The sequence below is a fragment of the Arachis hypogaea genome, chromosome 18 (assembly GCF_003086295.3).
Source record: "Arachis hypogaea cultivar Tifrunner chromosome 18, arahy.Tifrunner.gnm2.J5K5, whole genome shotgun sequence".
In the NCBI taxonomy this organism is placed as follows: domain Eukaryota; kingdom Viridiplantae; phylum Streptophyta; class Magnoliopsida; order Fabales; family Fabaceae; genus Arachis; species Arachis hypogaea.
The window spans coordinates 92,661,082-92,680,852 of record NC_092053.1 but is presented as its reverse complement, the minus strand read 5'-3'; the positions used below and the strand labels follow the sequence as shown (position 1 = coordinate 92,680,852).

The 19,771-nt window shown below is 39.5% G+C and overlaps 1 non-coding gene across 1 annotated transcript; it reads left to right on the top strand.

Moving 5' to 3' along the window:
- The first annotated feature begins 18,994 nt into the window (after window positions 1-18,994).
- LOC112774575 (small nucleolar RNA R71) lies at window positions 18,995-19,102 on the top strand. The gene has a single exon (XR_003189056.1). It is a non-coding gene; the product is annotated as a small nucleolar RNA R71 (small nucleolar RNA).
- The last annotated feature ends 669 nt before the right edge of the window (window positions 19,103-19,771 follow it).

The window sequence follows — 19,771 nt, the reverse complement described above, 5'->3', positions numbered from 1 at the left end:
GCTTATATTGCTATTATTCTATTTGCCTACTTGTTTTCCTGCTTTGTTCTTCATTTATATCCTAGAATTTCTACTTTTCAGGATGTCTGACCCTCAACGAAAAGGAAAAGGCAAGGCAACCACTGGTAAAAGGAAAAGAGGTGAATCCTCTATGTCTATCCTAGACATTATGCATGATGACTCCTGGCGGGAAAAGCACTTTACCCCGCAGGAGAAGGCTGACCAGCTCTTCACTGCCAATGATCCGGTAAAATTTGCAAACAGAAACTGTGAGCTGAAGTATCCAGTGTTTGTCACCTCCAGGAACCTGTACCTGGAGAGAACTCTGAAAATTCCAAAAGAACTACAGCAGTACACCTCCGATAAGATAAAACAGAGAGGCTGGTTCTTCTTGGAGAGAAACCTGACAGAGGTCAATGCTTCCTGGGTAAGAGAGTTTTACTGCAACTATTTCAAGACTTCCCTGGATGCAGTGCACCTCAGAGGGAAATAGATACTAGTCACTGAGGAAGCCATTGAGGATATTCTGCAGCTTCAGCCTAAGTCAGATCAGCCTGACAGTTACCAAAAGGGTGAAGAGGACATGCGATTTATGCGATTTGACGGGGATGCTGTCAAGCAGAGGATAGCCCTTGATCCTACTGTCCCCTGGGTCATGGGAAAGAACACAACAATGACTAAGGGAATCAAGCTGGTGTATCTGAATGATAAGGTTCGGCTCTGGCACCAGATCCTGAGCAACTTTGTTATGCCGAGTACTCATGAGACGGAGCTGCCTGTTGCTATGATCACCCTCCTCTGGTGTGTGATGAAGGGTAAGGACCTGTACCTTCCACGATTCATCCGATATTACATGGCCAGGGTCCATGTCAGAGGCACTCTCCCTTTCCCATATCTGATTACCCAGCTCGGCCGTCGAGCTGACGTGCCTTGGGAGCTTGCTGATGAGAAGTCACCTGCTGCAGACTGCAAGAAGATCATTTCCCACAACAGGAAGTTTCCGGCTTTAGGCCACAGACCTCCATTCCTTACCGCTTCTGGTGAGGCAGCCACATCTTCAGCTGCCCCTTCTTCTTCCACTACTGTACTAGCCCCACCCACTGCACCTCCACCTGCCTCAGAGCCCGTTTACCACCTCGTGCACAACTTATTTCAGCAGCTGGACCAGATGGAGTGCCACAACCGGCGGTGATATGAGAGATCTGAGCGTCGCAATAAGCGACGCTATGAGCACCTCAAGTTGATGATCCGATCTGGAGGTGACATCCCCTCCGACCTGACACACCATCAGAGCCATCTGAGGAGGAGGCAGACGAGCATGAGGATGAGACACGTGCACAGAGAGAGGCTGAGCAGGCAGGACCAAAGCAGGCTGCGCCACAGTAGGAGGAGCCTCACCAGATTCAGGCCACAGACCCAGAGATCCCTCTCCAGTCAGCACCTCCACTGCAGCAGACAGATCCTCCTACCTTCATCCATTCTGCAGATCCTCAGGCCACCACCGAGACACCAGCAGCCCATCCTTCCTGTGATGACACTCCTTCACACCCAGCTTGAGTGCGCATCGAGGACGATGCTTTACTTTAAGTGTGGGGAGGTCGCCATCCCTGGCGTATCTTTTTGGTGAACCACTACAGAATCTTTTTATCTTATTTTGTTTATTTTTCTGTATTTTTATCTTTATTTTTTATTTTTCAATACTTATACATTGTTCTTTTGCTATATTTTTATTTTATTTTCGCATTTTGCACTTTAGTTCATATCTTAGCCATTTAGTTTAGTTTGAAAATCTAAACTTATTAATTATAAAATATGTGGATTAATTAGTATAGTTTACTCTTTTAGCATATGATAGTTTGGTTTAAATTGAAAATAAAAAGGAAGTAAACTAGAGAATTTAGTAAATTAAAACAATCCACACACCTTGTATATATAGCATTACATGTTAGTTAGTTAACAACATTTCATCAAGGAACAACACTAAGATTTTAAGGGCCACCCTAAAGATTTACATTGAGAATAATGGGAACTCTTAATTTTTACTTGCATGACATGTATAACTGATATATGATTTTTGAGCTGGAGAACACACAGCCCTGTGAGTTTTGAGCTTAATTGTATGGTTGCATTCAAACCATAAATTTCATTCCTGTGTGTTTTACCCTTCTTTTTCATTCTGATGTTCTTTACTTTGTTTTAATCTATATGTCCAATTATAGAATATAGATACATACTAAAAAATGATTGAGGCCATCATTTGAATTTTTCCTCACTTATCCCAAATTAGCCTACCTTGTGCATCACCATGTTAGCCCCCTTTGAGCTTTTTAATCCCCTCTTGTTCTATAAACCACATCACTAGCCTTAAGCAGAAAAACAAAATAAAAATCCCAAGTTGAATCCTTGGTTAGCTTAAGATAGAAATTGTGTACAATTTAAGAATGGGGAACTTTATAGGAACATGGGATGATAGAAACAAAGTAGGAATTTAAAAAGAATAAGTTGTTCCAAAAATAAAATATATATATATATATATATATATATATTTTTTAATTTTTCCAGTATTTAATAAGGGGATACAAAAATTCCCCAAATGCAAAATAAAAAGAATCAATGCACAAGGGACAAACTTAAATACATGAGTTTGCAATACAAAGAAGGAAAATTTGGGCAAATAGGTTAAAGAAACTTTGATTTATAAAGTATGTATGTTAGGTGAGATCTTAGACTAATCAATGATTCACTTATTAGCTCACTTAGCCTTATACATATACCCTCACCTTTACCTTGGCCCTATTACAACCTTGAAAAAGACCTCATGATTTTTGTATGTCTGTATTCCATATTTGTTGATTAGTTAGATGAAGAACAAAGTTATAGAAAGTAAGGATAGAAAAAGAATAGAGTGATTAACCCAATAAACACTGAGTGACTAGAGAGTAAACACAAATTCCAGTGAGGGTTCAATAGCTCATCACCATATATCTCTACTTAAATTGTTAATTGTCTTGCAAGTTTGTGAAATATTTTTACCCATCTCAATTGTAAAAGTGCTTTAACATTATCTAAGGTTTGGCTATGCATATATGATTCCTTAAAGATATGAATTAATATAACTACATGCAAGCTTTATATACAAGTGAATAATAATTAGAATTGCATGATTCATTTAGGTAGTTGCATTTAGAATAGATTGCATTACATGAGATTCCACCACTTTAACCTTACCTTATTCTTTATCTTGGATTTAGCATGAGGACATGCTATTGTTTAAGTGTGGGGAGGTTGATAAACCCATATTTTATGATATATTTTGTGCTCAATTCAAGTGATTTATTCAATCCTTCACCCACTTATTCATGTGAAATTGCATGGTTTTACTTTCCCTTCCTTATTATGTGATATATGTGAAAAACATGTTTTCCATGCTTTAAAAATAATTATTTTAATTACCTTTTATTACCATTCGATGCCGTGATTTGTGTGTTAAGTATTTTCAGATCTCCTAAGGCAGGAATGATTTAAAGGATGGAAAGGAAACATACAAAATGGAAGGAAAGCACAAAATGGAGTTTTTGAAGAAACTGGCGCGAAAAGGCAGTGACCCGAACGCGTGACTGACGCGGACGCGCGCCTTGAGCAAAACGTAGATGATGCGTACACGTGACCGAAGCGAACGCATGACAAGGAAATCTCCCAGATGACGTGACCGCGTGACCCACGCGGACGCGTGACAGACGCCACGCACCAGAAACTGCAGAAAATGCTCCCAGCGAGTTCTGAAACCCTTTTTGGCCCAGATCCAAGTACAGAAAGCACATGTTAGAGGTTATAAAGTGGTGGAATGCATCCATTCATGAAGGGAGGCCTTCGATTATTCATTTTTCATAATTTAGATGTAGTTTTTAGTGAGAGAGGTTCTCTCCTCTCTCTTAGGTCTTAGGATTAGGATTAAGATTTCTCTTAATTTCAGGACTGCTTATCTTCATTACAGGTTCAATGTTCCTTTTATTTATTTTCCTAATTTAATTTATGAACTCTTCCATGTTACATTTGATATCTTTATTAGTGCAACTTGAGGTATTTCAGAATTATGATTGCTTTTTTTTATTTATATAAATAATTTAGATTTTTTCCTTTTGGCTTTAATTGATCAATTTGAGACACTTGATTTATCAAACTTATCGTGATTGATAATTGTTATTTTTGCTAATTGAATTGGATTCCAATCACTCTAGTTCTTTCTTAGTAGTTGGCTAGGACCTGAGGATCAAACTAATTAGTCTACTTGACTTTCCTTTGCTTTAGTGAAGGTTAACTAAGTGGGATTAAACTCAATTCTCATCACCATCGATAAGGATAACTAGGATAGGACTTCCGAATTTTCATACCTTGCCAAGAGTTTATTTTACAGTTATTTATTTATTTTACTTGTCATTTAAATTACTTGTTCCTTACCTTCAAAACCCCCAATTTACAAAACTCATAACCAATAATAAGAACACCTCCCTACAGTTCCTTGAGAAGACGACCCGAGGTTTAAATACTTCGGTTATCAATTTTAAAGGAGTTTGTTACTTGTGACAACCAAAACGTTTGTACAAAAGGATTTTCTGTTGGTTTAGAAGCTATACTTACAACGCGATCATATTTTTATATTTCTTTACCGATAGAAAAACCGATCGTCACCTGCCATAGAAGAGATCATTCACAGTTGAAGAAGATAGTAAGACCGAAATTAATCCAGAAGAACAAAGCATCTCCAAGCCTTAACCATCTTCTTATCACTCTTTATAATCAAACATAGTAATTCTATCTTATTCCAATTTTATGCGTCTAAACAAATCAGACAACTCTTCTATCCACCTGACTAAGATCTACAAGATAACCATAGCTTGCTTCAAATCACAATCCTCGTGGGATCGATCCTGACTTACTCAGGTATTACTTGGATGACCCAGTGCACTTGCTGGTTGAATAGTGCGAAGTGTAATTCCGCGCTCACCACTACCCTTGTGGGCGTTGAACACCCAGTAAGGCCTTCCTTACTGGTGTTCAAAGCCAAATCATCTCCTTCAGATTTGGCCTCCATGTCCACTGTGATGGCCTTGTACTCTTCTCTTGAGTTGACTTCAGTGTTACTAGGAAGAGTATTAGGCTGAGTCTTAGGGATTCTCTTGCTCAGTTGACCAACTTCTACCTCCAGATTTATGATGGAGGACCTAGTTTCTGTTATGAAACTGTGAGTGGTCTTAGAGAGTTCAGAGACTATGGTTGCTAAGTCAGAAAGGCTCTGCTTAGAAGTCTCCATCGGCTGCTGAGAAGATGGGAATGGTGGTCTGTTGTTGAACCTATTATGGGTTCTTCCACTTTGATTAATATTGAACCCTTGCTGAGGCTTCTGTTGATCCTTCCATGAATGGTTAGGATGATTCCTCCATGAAGGGTTGTAGGTATTTCTATAGGGGTTCTCCCATATAATTCACCTCCTCCATTGAAGGTTGATCTGGATCATAGGAATCTCAATTATAGGAGGTATCTTGAGTGCTGCTAGTTGCAGCTTGTGATCCAGTCAAGTGCTGAGAGATCACATTGACTTGCTGGGTCAAGATCTTCTTCCGAGCTAATATGGCATTCAGAGTGTCAACTTCCAGGACTCCTTTCTTCTGAGCATAATGTAACACCCTACTACACAGAGCTTTACACTTAGGATGTAAAACAGTGGCGGCAAGGCGCTACGACCTCTAAAATAAAATATATACGTATAATAGCAGAAGGAATATAATAATAAACTAGGAGCCTTGAAAAATGGGTAAATAAATTTCAAAAAATAAAAAGTGCATCGCTCGCGGAAAGGAATTACTTGTGTTCTAAGAAACCTAAAGGTTCAAGATAAGAATCGACGAAAGAGTAATAAGAGTGCCAAGAATATAGTGAAACTAGCTCCTGACTCAGCCTGCGAAGTCAAGGCTGGCCGAAGATTATTTACATATATATACATAAGTGTCCCGAATATTCAAAATACAGAAACAAATTCCTAACTCTCCTACAACCTCTAGGAGGAACAAAATAAACAAGTTTCTTGGAAAGCAAGCTAAGTACATAAGTATATATATACAAACAGTAAACCCAAAATGACCCAGAACTACTCCGCTTCAAGATTCCAGACGCCTAGCGAGGAGCCTCTCGACTTGCATATGAAAACAACAACACAATATGGGGTGAGAACCGGAGGTTTTCCGCATGGTAAAGGTGCCACGCGTATAATAAATAAGGTCCTGAGAATGCCATAGGCAATCCTAGAACTCCGTCATTCAGTTATCCAACTTAATTACTAAACAGAAATCATAAAGAGGGTGGTCTTCTAGGGAACTCTAAAGCTAACTTAGACTTTAACCTTAACTCTAAACCTGTCTACCATACCTCCGTACCTCCATCTCCAATGATTTGCATAGACAAAACAAACAGACAAGGCAAGCACAAGTAGGAAAACAAGTAGTTCAAGTAACAGTTACAACATTTAGCAGAATATAATCAATTAGGCATTTCCAATTAAGGCATAGCAAAAAAAGCACACATATGCATATGATGAATGTCTATCCTACTAGCCGTGAGCTCACGTGTCGGTTACTTTGCTAGAACCTGACACATCTGGCAGCTAACCCAGACATTGGTCTATAGGTTGCGCATCTCCAAGAGGATCATAAACGAAAGAGAGTGCCTTTCCATCTTCTCCTGGAGGTTTTACGAAGGAGAGTGCCTTTCCACATCGAAGGAGTGTACCTTTCCACCTTGAAACCAGAGAAGAACGTGGGGGATACAATACAAAGGAGAGTGCTTTTCCACCTTCCCCACATCCACATCACGACAAGAGAGGGAACTTCCACCCTCAACTTGCCATCCGAACACATGTTCAAATTAATTACGCAAGCGGGATTACACCTAGACCTTGCCATACCAACCATTTCGGCCACACAGTCATCTTAAATCTCATCGTTTATCACATCATGTTCTTACATTCATTCTTTATAACCATAGCGACGTATATTCATTCAGCTTCACACCATTTCCCTCACAATTCATCATGTTCACCCCCTTTTCTTCATTCCTAAGTTATCTCATTTTCCTAGCTTCAACTAGCTACTAGGTTTAGTACCATACTTTAAGTAAAAAAGGGGGAAAATGGAGGTTTAGAAGGGGAAATTTGGTTTAAAACATCCAAAATCTGGTTTTACAGCAGGCAGTAATCACGTGTACGCGTATGCCACGCGCACGCGTGGAGCGAACAGCAAGTCACGCGTACGCGTGAGTCATGCATACGCGTTATCATGCATATTAGCTTTTCACACGCGCGCATGGCTTCTCGCGCATGCGTCGCTAAAATGCCACGCCACGCATACGCGTGGATAGACGTTTTCCCAAAATGCAAAATGCCCAGAAAGCTGCATAACTAGTTTTTGACCTGCATTAATCTAGTTTCATACACCAATTTTCCATCATCCATAACTTGCTCTACAAAATTATGTTTTTTACAAAATTGATATCATTTAAAATCTTGTAAAACCATCTTTCATTTAAAATAAACCACATTCCCATCCAATATTTGAGGAGCAAGTTATGGACTTCCAAAGTTAACAAAATTCACTTTTTATCAATCAACATCCAAACCTCATTTTCACCACATTCATAATTCTTACCCATAAAACCTGCATGATATTAACATATCCATCCCCAATCCATTAACAACCACTCCTAAACTACCTATAACTAATTCAACAAGCTAAAACCATCAATTTATACCAACATATAACACATATATGAGTAATCCTTCTTTAAAATATATCAACCCTTCAGATATACCAATCCTTCAACACATATATCAACCTTCACATATATTGATCCTTCAACACATATATCAATCCTCTATTAATATATATCCACCGAATTCCGTTAACATATACCAACATCAACACCAACCCATCATTAACAAGTCCAAGAGCACACATTCAACAATATTAACAACTCACGCTTATAAATTCTAATTCAAACTCAATCATAAATTTATCCAATATCATCACAAAGCAAATCATTTAATGTATTTAGCCTTTTCAACTTAACCTATAGTTCTCTAGCCTAAGTTTTCACAACACCTTAAATATTAAACGTGTGAAACCTAAACCATACCTTGGCCGATCACTTTATTCAATCCATGGCAGCCTCACAAGCAAGAACACAGCCCCCAACGCTCAAAGAAACTAGCCACAAACCAAGCTTCAATCACCCATAAGCCTTCAAATACTCATTTTTTACTTCCAATGCATATATATAAACTTAATTCATACCTAAAACACACATATATTACAAATTCAGATTTTTCCTAATGAATTAAAAATTAAATTTAAGATTAGGGTAACTTACAGCTCCCACACGTGTAGCAACTCAAACCCAGTAAGCTCCACAAGCTAAATCGAACCTAGAACATCAAAATTGGCAAAATCTCACCAGAGGGTTTCAATTTCAAGAATAGAAAGGGAATAGAGATTCTGGAACATAAATGGAGCTTACCGGTGAAATTGATCCGATAGAAATTTAGAGCTCAACACGCTGGACGCGTGGCCGCGAACGGTGCGGCGATCGGAGCTCAAACGAGGAAGTTATGGTGGATAGAAGGAATGGTGAAGGTTTGGAACTCTCCTCTCCCCCCTTGCTATTTCAGCGTGATTCTCAGCTGAATGGGGAAGGAGATGGATTTGTTCCTTTAAGTATTTGGGTCCGGTTGGACCCACAGGTCCGGTTTGAGCCCTGGTTCAACCGGTTCGGCCCTTGAAATCCGATTTTGCGCCGAAATTTTTGAAATTGGTATCAAAATTCTCGTTTTAAAGAGCTCTATCCTATTTTTATATTAGTTTTGAATTTTTAATTTTCTTAATTAAAATTCAATTTATTGACTAACTATTTACCTGATTTTAGCGGGGATTACACTACCCCATTGTTCATAGGGTTCCTTGGTGCGGAATTTATAACAACAGACTTACCGGCAAGTACACCGGGTCGTACCAAGTAATACCTTACGTGAGTAAGGGTCGATCCCATGAGGATTGATGGACTAAGCAACAATGGTTAAATGATTTACTTAGTTAGACAAACATAAAATGGTTTTGAGATGTTCAAAAGGTTTAAGTTAGAACTCAGAATATCAAAAGGATAGACAAATAAATAAGTTGGGAATAAAGTATTGAGAAGGCAATTAAGGTTTCAGAGTTATCTATTTTTTGGATTGACTTTTCTTATTAACTATTTTAATCATGCAAGATTTAATTCATGGCAAACTATTTGTGACTAGACCCTAATTCCTTAGACCTTCCTAGTCTCCTCTAAAATTCATCAACTGCCAATTCCTTGGTCAATTAATTCCAATTAGAGGGTGATGATCAAATTCCAGTTTATATGCCACAAGAATCCTAATTGTCCAAAAATAAAGGGATTATATGTCACGTATCCCGTTAAATACAAACAATTAGAAATTTAGGATAATATGTTTTCAAGCTATTGTTCAAGTAAAGAGCTTTTCCAAGTTATACAAGAACTCAAATAGAACATGGGTCATACTTCCGTTCCACCCAAATTCATAAAATAAAGAACGAAAACAATTATTGAAATATAAATCAAAACATGAATTAAAATAGAAAAATAATATTATCAATCCATACAATAGACAGAGCTCCTAACCTTAACAATGGAGGATTAGTTGCTCATGGAATATGGAATGTAAATTTGTATGGAATAATGTTGTGGAATGTTCCTCTCGAACCACCCTATTGGGATCCCTTTTATAACTAATCCTAATAATTTAAAAATCAAATTTCTAAAATTAAAATTAAAATAATATCTTCAGCTGATGGGTGGGGACCACTTGATTTGTCCCTATTGTAGCTTCTAATATGTGATTTCTGGGCTAAGAACTGGGTCAAAACAGCCCAGAAATCACCCCCAGCATTTTACTGCGTTTTCTGCACGTGGCGCATGTCACGCGTACGCGTCGGTCACGCGTTCGCGTCATTTATGCAGATTCCAGTCCACGCATTCGCGTCAGGCACGCGATTGCGTCATTGCGATTTCCTCCATTTTGCGCGGTCTCGTGAGCCATGCGTCCGCGTCGGTATTCGCTGGTCATCTCCTTGGTTTCTTCTCATTCTCTGCAGAAACTTCATCCAATCCATCCGAATGCTACCTAAAATGAATAAAATTGCACAAAACTCAAAATAGCATCCATAGTGGCTAAAATATAATTAATTCTTAATTAAACTCAACAAGTTAGATGCAAATTCACTAGGAAAAGATAGGAAAGATGCTCACGCATCACAACACCAAACTTAAACTGTTGCTTGTCCTCAAGCAACCAAAACCTAATATAAGCTTAGGATGTAAATTTGCATGAGAATAAGAGTTCAATTAAGCTCATGTCTCTTCTTATAGTGGGGTTTACAACTGCAATCCTGAATTGTTTTGGCATCTCACTTTATCCTTTGAAGTTCAGAATGATTGGCATCCATAGGAACTCAGAATCCAGATAGTGTTATTGATTCTCCTAGTTCAGTATGTTGATTCTTGAACATAGCTACTTTATGAGTCTTGGCCATGACCCTAAGCATTTTGTTTTCTAGTATTACCACCGGATGCATAAATGCCACAGACACATAACTGGGTGAACCTTTTCAGATTGTGTCTCAGCTTTGCTAGAGTCCCCAGTTAGAGGTGCCCAGAGTTCTTAAGCACACTCTTTTTGCTTTGGATCACGACTTTAACTGCTCAGTCTCAAGCTTTTCACTTGACACATTTACGCCACAAGCACATTGGTGCACGAAATTGTGATCTCAGGCAACGGCGCCAAAAACTCTGTACGCACGTCTTAATTAATCGTTTTTCATTCACAACTTCGATACAACTAACCAGCAAGTGCACTGGGTTGTCCAAGTAATAAAACCTTACGTGAGTAAGGGTCGATCCCACGGAGATTGTTGGTATAAAGCAAGCTATGGTCAACTTGTAAATCTCAGTCAGGCAGATAATAATTGATTATGGAGTTTTCAAAAATAAATAATAAATAGACAGAAAATAAAGATAGAAATACTTATGTATATCATTGGTGAGAATTTCAGATAAAGGTATAGAGATGCTTTCGTCCCTCTGAACTTTTGCTTTCCTGCTGTCTTCATCCAATCAGTCCTACTCCTTTCCATGGCTGGCTTTTTGTAAGGATATCACCGTTGTCAATGGCTACTTTTCATCCTCTCTGTGAAAATGGTCCGATGCGCTGTCACTGCATGGCTGACCATCTGGAGGCATCACCGTTGTCAATGGCTGCATCCCATCCTCTTGTGAAAATGGTCCAAATGCTCTGTCACAGCACGGCTAATCATCTGAGGTTCTCGATCATACTGGAATAGGATTCACCCTCCTTTTGCGTCTGTCACTACGCCCAGCACTCGCGAGTTTAAAGTCCGTCACAATCATTCAATCCCAGAGTCCTACTCGGAATACCACAGACAAGGTTTAGACTTTTCGGACTCTCATGAATGCCGCCATCAATCTAGCTTATACCACGAAGATTCTGACTAAGAGATCCAAGAGATATTCATTCAATCTAAGGTGGAACGGAAGTGGTTGTCAGGCACGCGTTTGACGTTAGGATTTTTGCCAGTAAAGAATGTCATAAAAACAGTCGCGTTGTAGATATAGTCTCTGAACCGACAAAAATCCCTTCGTACAAACGTTTTGGGTGTCACAAGTAACAAACCCCTTTAGAAATTGTTAACCGAGTATTCAAACCTCGGGTCATCTTCTCAAGGAACTGCAGGGAGGTATGTTCTTATTATTGGTTATGAGTTTATAAATTGGGGTTTTGGAAGTAAGGAGGGAATATGTTATATGACAAGTAAAATAAAATAATAATAATAAAATCTCTTGGCAAGGTATAAGAATTGGAATTCCTATCCTAGTTTTCCTTATCAAGTGTGAAGAGAATTGGGTTTTAATCCCACTTGGTCAGCCTTTATTAAACAAAGGAAGGTTAAGTGGACTGATTAGCTTGATTCTCAAGTCCTAGTCAACTCCTGTGGAGAGACTAGTGTTAGAGCAATCCTAGCTAAAGCAAAATCTGTCAATTTCAATCACATGCTGAGTTTGATAACTCAAGTACTACCAATCACTTGACCAAAGCCAAAAGGGAGAAAAATATCTAAATTAAATTAAAAGCATCAATATAAGTAAAGCAATCTTAAATCTGAAAATACCTCAAATTGCATTAACAAAAGAAATTAAATCTGGCATAGATGTTCATAAATTAAATTGAGAAAATAAATAAAAATAAAGAACCTGTGATTGAGAGTCACTCCTAAAACTAAGAGAAATCCTAAATCCTATTCCTAAGAGAGAGGAGAGAACCTCTCTCTCTAAAAACTACATCTACTCCTAAAATTATAAATATGAGAGCCTCCTCATGAATGGATGCAGTCCCCCACTTTATAGCCTCTAATCTATGTTTTCTGGGCCGCAAACTGGGTCAGAAACAGTCCAGAATTTGTTGGTTTCGAATTTTTGCCACGCTGGATTTCTGTCATTGCGACGCGGCGGCATGGATCACGTGGTCGCGTCACCTAGCATCAGGGAAACTATAATATATTATATATCAAATCGAAGCCCTGGATGTTAGCTTTCCAACGCAACTGGAATCGCATCATTTGGACATCTGTAGCTAAAGTTATAGCCGTTTGAGTGCGAAGAGGTCAGGCTGGACAGCTTAGCAATTTCTCCAACTTCTTGTATTCCTTCCACTTTTGCATGCTTCCTTTTCATCCTCTGAGCCATTCCTGCCCTGTAATCTCTGAAATCACTTAACACACATATCAAGGCATCTAATGGTAATAAGAGAGGATTAATATTAGCAAATATAAGTCCAAAAAACATGTTTTCAATCAAAGCACATAATTAGGAAGGCAAATGTAAAACCATGCAAATAGTATGAATAAGTGGGTAAAGAGTAGATAAAAACCACTCAATTGAGCACAAGATAAACCATAAAATAGTGGTTTATCAGCGTTCGTGGGGAATGATGATGATTGTCACGTTCATCACATTCATATTGAAGTGCGAATGAATATCTTAGAAGCGGAATAAGTTGAATTGAATAGAGAAACAGTAGTACTTTGCATTAATTCATGAGGAACAGCAGAGCTCCACACCTTAATCTATGGAGTGCAGAAACTCTACCATTGAAAATTACATAAGTGAATATAGGGTAAGCATGGCCGAGTGGCCAGCCTCCCATGGAGGTCTAGAGATCTAAAAATGATCAAAAGATAATCCAAAGATGTAAATACAATAGTAAAAAGTCCTATTTATACTAAACTAGTTAATAGGGTTTATAGAAGTAAGTAATTGATGCATAAATCCACTTCCGGGGCCCACTTGGTGTGTGCTTGGGCTGAGCTTGAATGTTACACGTGTAGAGGCTCTTTCTGGAGTTGAATGCCAGGTTGTAACGTGTTTCTGGCGTTCAACTCTGGTTTGTGACGTGTTTCTGGCGTTTAACTCCAGACTGCAGCGTAGAACTGGCGTTCAACGCCCATTTGCGTCATCTAAACTCGGCCAAAGTATGAACTATTATATATTGCTGGAAAGCCCTGGATGTCTACTTTCCAACGCAATTGGAAGCGCGCCATTTTGAGTTCTGTAGCTCCAGAAGATCCACTTTGAGTGCAGGGAGGTCAGAATCCAACAGCATCAGCAGTCCTTCTTCAACCTCTGAATCTGATTTTTGCTCAAGTCCCTCAATTTCAGCCAGAAAATACCTGAAATCACAGGAAAACACACAAACTCATAGTAAAGTCCAGAAATGTGAATTTAACATAAAAACTAATGAAAACATCCCTAAAAGTAACTAGATTCTACTAAAAACATACTAAAAACAATGCCAAAAAGCATATAAATTATCCGCTCATCACAACACCAAACTTAAATTGTTGCTTGTCCCCAAGCAACTGAAAATCAAATAGGATAAAAAGAAGAGAATATAATATAAATTCCAAACTATCAATGAAACATAGCTCCAATCAGATGAGCGGGACTTGTAGCTTTTTGCCTCTTGAATAGTTTTGGCATCTCACTTTATCCATTGAGGTTCAGAATGATTGGCATCTATAGGAACTCAGAGTTCAGATAGTGTTATTGATTCTCCTAGTTCAGTATGTTGATTATTGAACACAGCTACTTTATGAGTCTTGGCCGTGGCCCTAAGCACTTTGTTTTCCAGTATTACCACCGGATACATAAATGCCACAGACACATAATTGGGTGAACCTTTTCAGATTGTGACTCAGCTTTGCTAAAGTCCCCAATTAGAGGTGTCTAGGGTTCTTAAGCACACTCTTCTTTTGCTTTGGACCTTGACTTTAACCGCTCAGTCTCAAGTTTTCACTTGACACCTTTACGCCACAAGCACATGGTTAGGGACAGCTTGGTTTAGCCGCTTAGGCCGGGATTTTATTCCTTTAGGCCCTCCTATCCACTGATGCTCAAAGCCTTGGGATCCTTTTTATTTATCCTTGCCTTTTGGTTTTAAGGGTTATTGGCTTTTTGCTCTTGCCTCTTGGTTTTAAGAGCTTTTGGCTTTTTCTACTTGCCTTTTTCTCTTTTTTTTTTTGCCATTTTTTTTTCTGCAAGCTTTTGTATTCACTGCTTTTTCTTGCTTCAAGAATCATTTTTATGATTTTTCAGATTATCAAATAACATGTCTCCTTGTCATCATTCTTTCAAGAGCCAACATATTTAACATTCTTAAACAACAACTTCAAAAGACATATGCACTGTTCAAGCATTCATTCAGAAAACAAAAAGTATTGTCACCACATCAATATAATTGAACTAAGTTCAAGGATAAATTCGAAACTCATGTACTTCTTGTTCTTTTGAATTAAAAACATTTTTCATTTAAGAGAGGTAATGGATTCATAGGACATTCATAACTTTAAGACAAAGTTACTAAATACTAATGATCATGTAATAAGACACAAACATGGATAAGAACTTAACATAAAGAAAACGAAAAACAGAGAATGTAAGAACAAGGAATGAGTCCACCTTAGTGATGGTGGCATTTTCTCCTTGAGGAACCAATGATGTCCTTGAGCTCTTCTATGTCTCTTCCTTGTCTTTGTTGCTCCTCCCTCATTGCTTTTTGATCTTCTCTAATTTCATGAAGGATGATGGAGTGCTCTTGATGTTCCACCCTTAATTGTCCCATGTTGGAACTTAATTCTCCTAGGGAGGTGTTGATTTTCTCCCAATAGTTTTGTGGAGGAAGATGCATTTGAGGCATCTCCGGGATCTCATGGTGATGAGCTTCATGCGTTTCTTGAGATCCATGAATGGGCTCTCTTGCTTGCTCCATCCTTTTCTTAGTGATAGGCTTCTCTTCCTCAATGGGAATGTCTCCTTCTATGAAAGCTCCAGCTAAGTAACACAGATGGCAAATAAGATGAGGGAAAGCTAGCCTTGCCAAGGGGGAGGACTTTTGGGCTATTTTGTAGAGTTCAAGGGAGATGACTTCATGAACTTCTACTTCCTCACCAATCATGATGCTATAAATCATGATGGCCCGATCCACAGTAACTTCAGATCGGTTGCTAGTGGGGATGATGGAGCGTTGGATGAACTCCAACCATCCTCTAGCCACAGGCTTGAGGTCCAGTCTTCTTAGTTGAACCGGCTTGCCTTTGGAGTCAATCTTCCATTGAGCTCCTTCCACACATATGTCCATGAGGACTTGGTCCAATCTTTGATTAAAGTTGACCCTTCAAGTGTAGGGGCGTGCATCTCCTTGCATCATGGGCAAGTCAAACGCCAACCTCACGTTTTCTGGACTAAAATCTAAGTATTTCCCCTGAACCATGGTGAGATAATTCTTTGGGTTCGGGTTCTTACTTTGATGATGGTTCCTAGTGATCCATGCATTGGCATAGAACTCTTGAACCATTAGGATGCCGACTTGTTGGATGGGGTTTGTTAGAACTTCCCAACCTCTTCTTTGGATTTCATGTCGGATCTCCGGATACTCATTTCTCTTGAGCTTGAAAGGGACCTCGGGGATCACCTTCTTCTTGGCCACAACATCATAGAAGTTGTCTTGATGAGTTTTGGAGATGAATCTTTCCATCTCCCATGACTCGGAGGTGGAAGCTTTTGTCTTCCCTTTCCCTTTTCTAGAGGATTCTCCGGTCTTGGGTGCCATCAATGGTAATGGAAAAACAAAAAGCTTATGCTTTTACCACACCAAACTTAGAATATTGCTCGCCCTCGAGCAAGAGAAGAAAGAATAGATGAAGAAGAAGAAGAAATAGAGGAGAGGGAGAGAGAGATGTGTTTCGGCCAAGAAGGGGAAGAGAGGGTTGTTTTGTGTGAAAATGAAGAAGAATGAAGGGCTTTATATAGGGAAGGGAGGGGGGTAAGGTTCGGCCATAAGGGTAGGTTTTGGGTGGGAAATTGATTTTGAATTTTGAAGGTAGGTGGGGTTTATGAGGTAGGTTTATGGGGAAGAGTGGATGGATGTGAGTGGTGAAGTGGTGATAGGGAAGAGAGATTGAGGTGATTGGTGAAGAGTTTTGGAGAAGAGTGTTTATTGGGAAGAGAGGATGAACATTGAGAAGAGGGAAGAGAGTGAGTGGTGGTAGGTGGGGATCCTGTAGGATCCACAGATACAGAGATGATCCTGTGGGGTCCACAGATCCTGAGGTGTCAAGGAATTGCATCCTTGCACCCATTAGGCATGTAAAATGCCTTTGCATGCAATTCTGGCGTTTAAACGCCGAATTGATGCTTGTTCTGGGCATTCAGCGCCCAGATGCAGCATATTTCTGGCGTTGAACGCCAGCCAGATGCTTGTTTCTGGCGTTCAGCGCCAGCTCTTCTTCACTGTGCATTTCTGGCATCTGAACGCCAGGATGCTGCTTGTTTCTGGCGTTCAACGCCAAAAACATGCTCTGTTCTGGCGTTGAACGCCAGACAGATGCTCCTTACTGGCGTTTAAACGCCAGTAAGTTCCTCCTCTAGGGTGTGATTTTTCTTCTGCTGTTTTTGATTCCATTTTCAATTTTTATATTTATTTTGTGACTCCACATGATCATGAACCTAATAAAACATGAAATAACAATAAAAATAAATTAAAATTAGATAAATAAAAATTGGGTTGCCTCCCAACAAGCGCTTCTTTAATGTCAATAGCTTGACAGTGGGCTCTCATGGAGCCTCATAGATGTTCAGAGCATTGTTGAGACTCCCCAACACCAAACTTAGAGTTTGGATATGGGAGTTCAACACCAAACTTAGAGTTTGGTTGTGGCCTCCCAACACCAAACTTAGGGTTTGACTGTGGGGGCTCTGGTTGACTCTGTTTTGAGAGAAGCTTACTGTGCCTCTTTTCCATGTTTACAGAAGGATGTCCTTGACTTTTAAACTCAAGGGAGTCCTCATTCAATTGAAGGACTAGTTCACCTCTGTTAACATCAATCACAGCTCTTGCTGTGGCTAGGAAGGGTCTTCCAAGGATGATGGATTCATCATCATCCTTCCCAGTATCTAGGATTATGAAATCAGCAGGGATGTAAAGGCCTTCAACCTTTACTAACATGTCCTCTACTTGTCCATAAGCTTGTTTTCTTGAGTTGTCTGCCATCTCTAATGAGATTTTAGCAGCTTGCACCTCAAAGATTCCAAGTTTCTCCATTACAGAGAGTGGCATGAGGTTTATTCCTGATCCCAGGTCACATAGAGCCTTCTCAAAGGTCATGGTGCCTATGGTACAAGGTATTAGGAACTTTCCAGGATCCTGTTTCTTCTGAGGCAATCTCAGTTGATCCGATGCGTTTAGTTCATTGGTGAACAGGGGAGGTTCATCTCCCCAAGTCTCTTTACCAAATAAATTGGCATTCAGCTTCATGATTGCACCAAGGAACTTGGAAACTTGCTCTTCAGTAACATCCTCATTCTCTTCTGAAGAGGAATACTCATCAGAGCTTATGAAGGGCATAAGGAGGTTCATTGGAATCTCTATGGTCTCTAGGTGAGTCTCAGATTCCTTTGGTTCCTCAGAGGGGAACTCCTTATTAATCACTGGACATCCTAGGAGGTCTTCCTCCTTGGGATTCACGTCCTCCCCTTTCTCCTTGGATTCGGCCATGATGGTTATATCAATGGCCTTGCACTCTCCTTTTGAATTTTCTTCTGTATTGCTTGGGAGAGTACTAGAAGGGGTTTCAGTGATCCTTTTACTCAGCTGGCCCACTTGTGCCTCCAAATTTTTAATTGAGGACCTTGTTTCATTCATGAAACTTACAGTGGCCTTGGATAGATCAGAGACTAAGTTTGCTAAATTAGAGGTATTTTGTTCAGAGTTCTCTGTCTGTTGCTGAGTGGATGATGGAAAAGGTTTACTATTGTTAAACCTATTTCTTCCACCATTATTAAAGCCTTGTTGAGGCTTTTGTTGATCCTTCCATGAGAGATTTGGGTGATTTCTCTATGAGGGATTATAAGTGTTTCCATAAGGTTCACCCATGTAATTCACCTCTGCTATTGCAGGGTTCTCAGGATCATAAGCTTCTTCCTCAGAAGATGCCTCTTGAGTACTGTTGGATGCAGCTTGCATTCCATTCAGACTCTGAGAAATCATATTGACTTGCTGAGTCAATATTTTATTCTGAGCCAATATGGCATTCAGAGTATCAATTTCAAGAACTCCCTTCTTCTGAGGCGTCCCATTACTCACAGGATTCCTCTCAGAAGTGTACATGAACTGGTTATTAGCAACCATGTCAATGAGTTCTTGAGCTTCTGTAGGCGTTTTCTTTAGGTGAATGGATCCACCTGCAGAAGTATCCAATGACATCTTAGCTAGTTCAGACAGACCATCATAGAATATATCCAGGATGGTCCATTCTGAAAGCATGTTAGAAGGACACTTTTTGGTCAGTTCCTTGTATCTCTCCCAAGCTTCATAGAGGGATTCACCTTCTTTCTGTCTGAAGGTTTGAACATCCACTCTAAGCTTACTCAGCTTTTGAGGAGGAAAGAACTTGGCTAAGAAAGCCTTGACCAGCTTACCCCAAGAGTTCAGGCTATCCTTAGGTTGAAAGTCCAACCATATTCTAGCTCTGTCTCTCATAGCAAAAGGGAAAAGCATGAGCCTGTAGACTTCAGGATCTACTCCATTAGTCTTAACAGTATCACAAATCTTCAAGAATTCAGTTAAGAACTGAAAAGGATCTTCAGATGGAAGTCCATGAAACTTGCAGTTTTGTTGCATCAGAGAAACTAATTGAGGTTTCAACTCAAAATTGTTTGCTCCAATGGCAGGAATTGAGATGCTTCTTCCATGTAAATTGGAATTAGGTACAGTGAAGTCACCAAGCATTCTCCTTGCATTATTATTATTTTCGGCTGCCATATCCTCTTCCTGTTCGAAAATTTCTAAAAGGTGCTTGCTGGATTGTTGTAATTTAGCTTCTCTTAGTTTTCTCTTCAGAGTCCTTTCAGGTTCTGAATCTGCTTCAACAAGAATGTTCTTGTCCTTGCTACTGCTCATATAAAAAAGAGGGGAACAGAAAATAATAATAGGGATCTTTTTTGCCCAGGTATAGAGGTTCCCTTAGGTGAGTGGAAGAAAAGAAGAGTAGAAGAAAAGAAGAAGAGAAAATCTGAACTCAGAGATAGAGAGGGG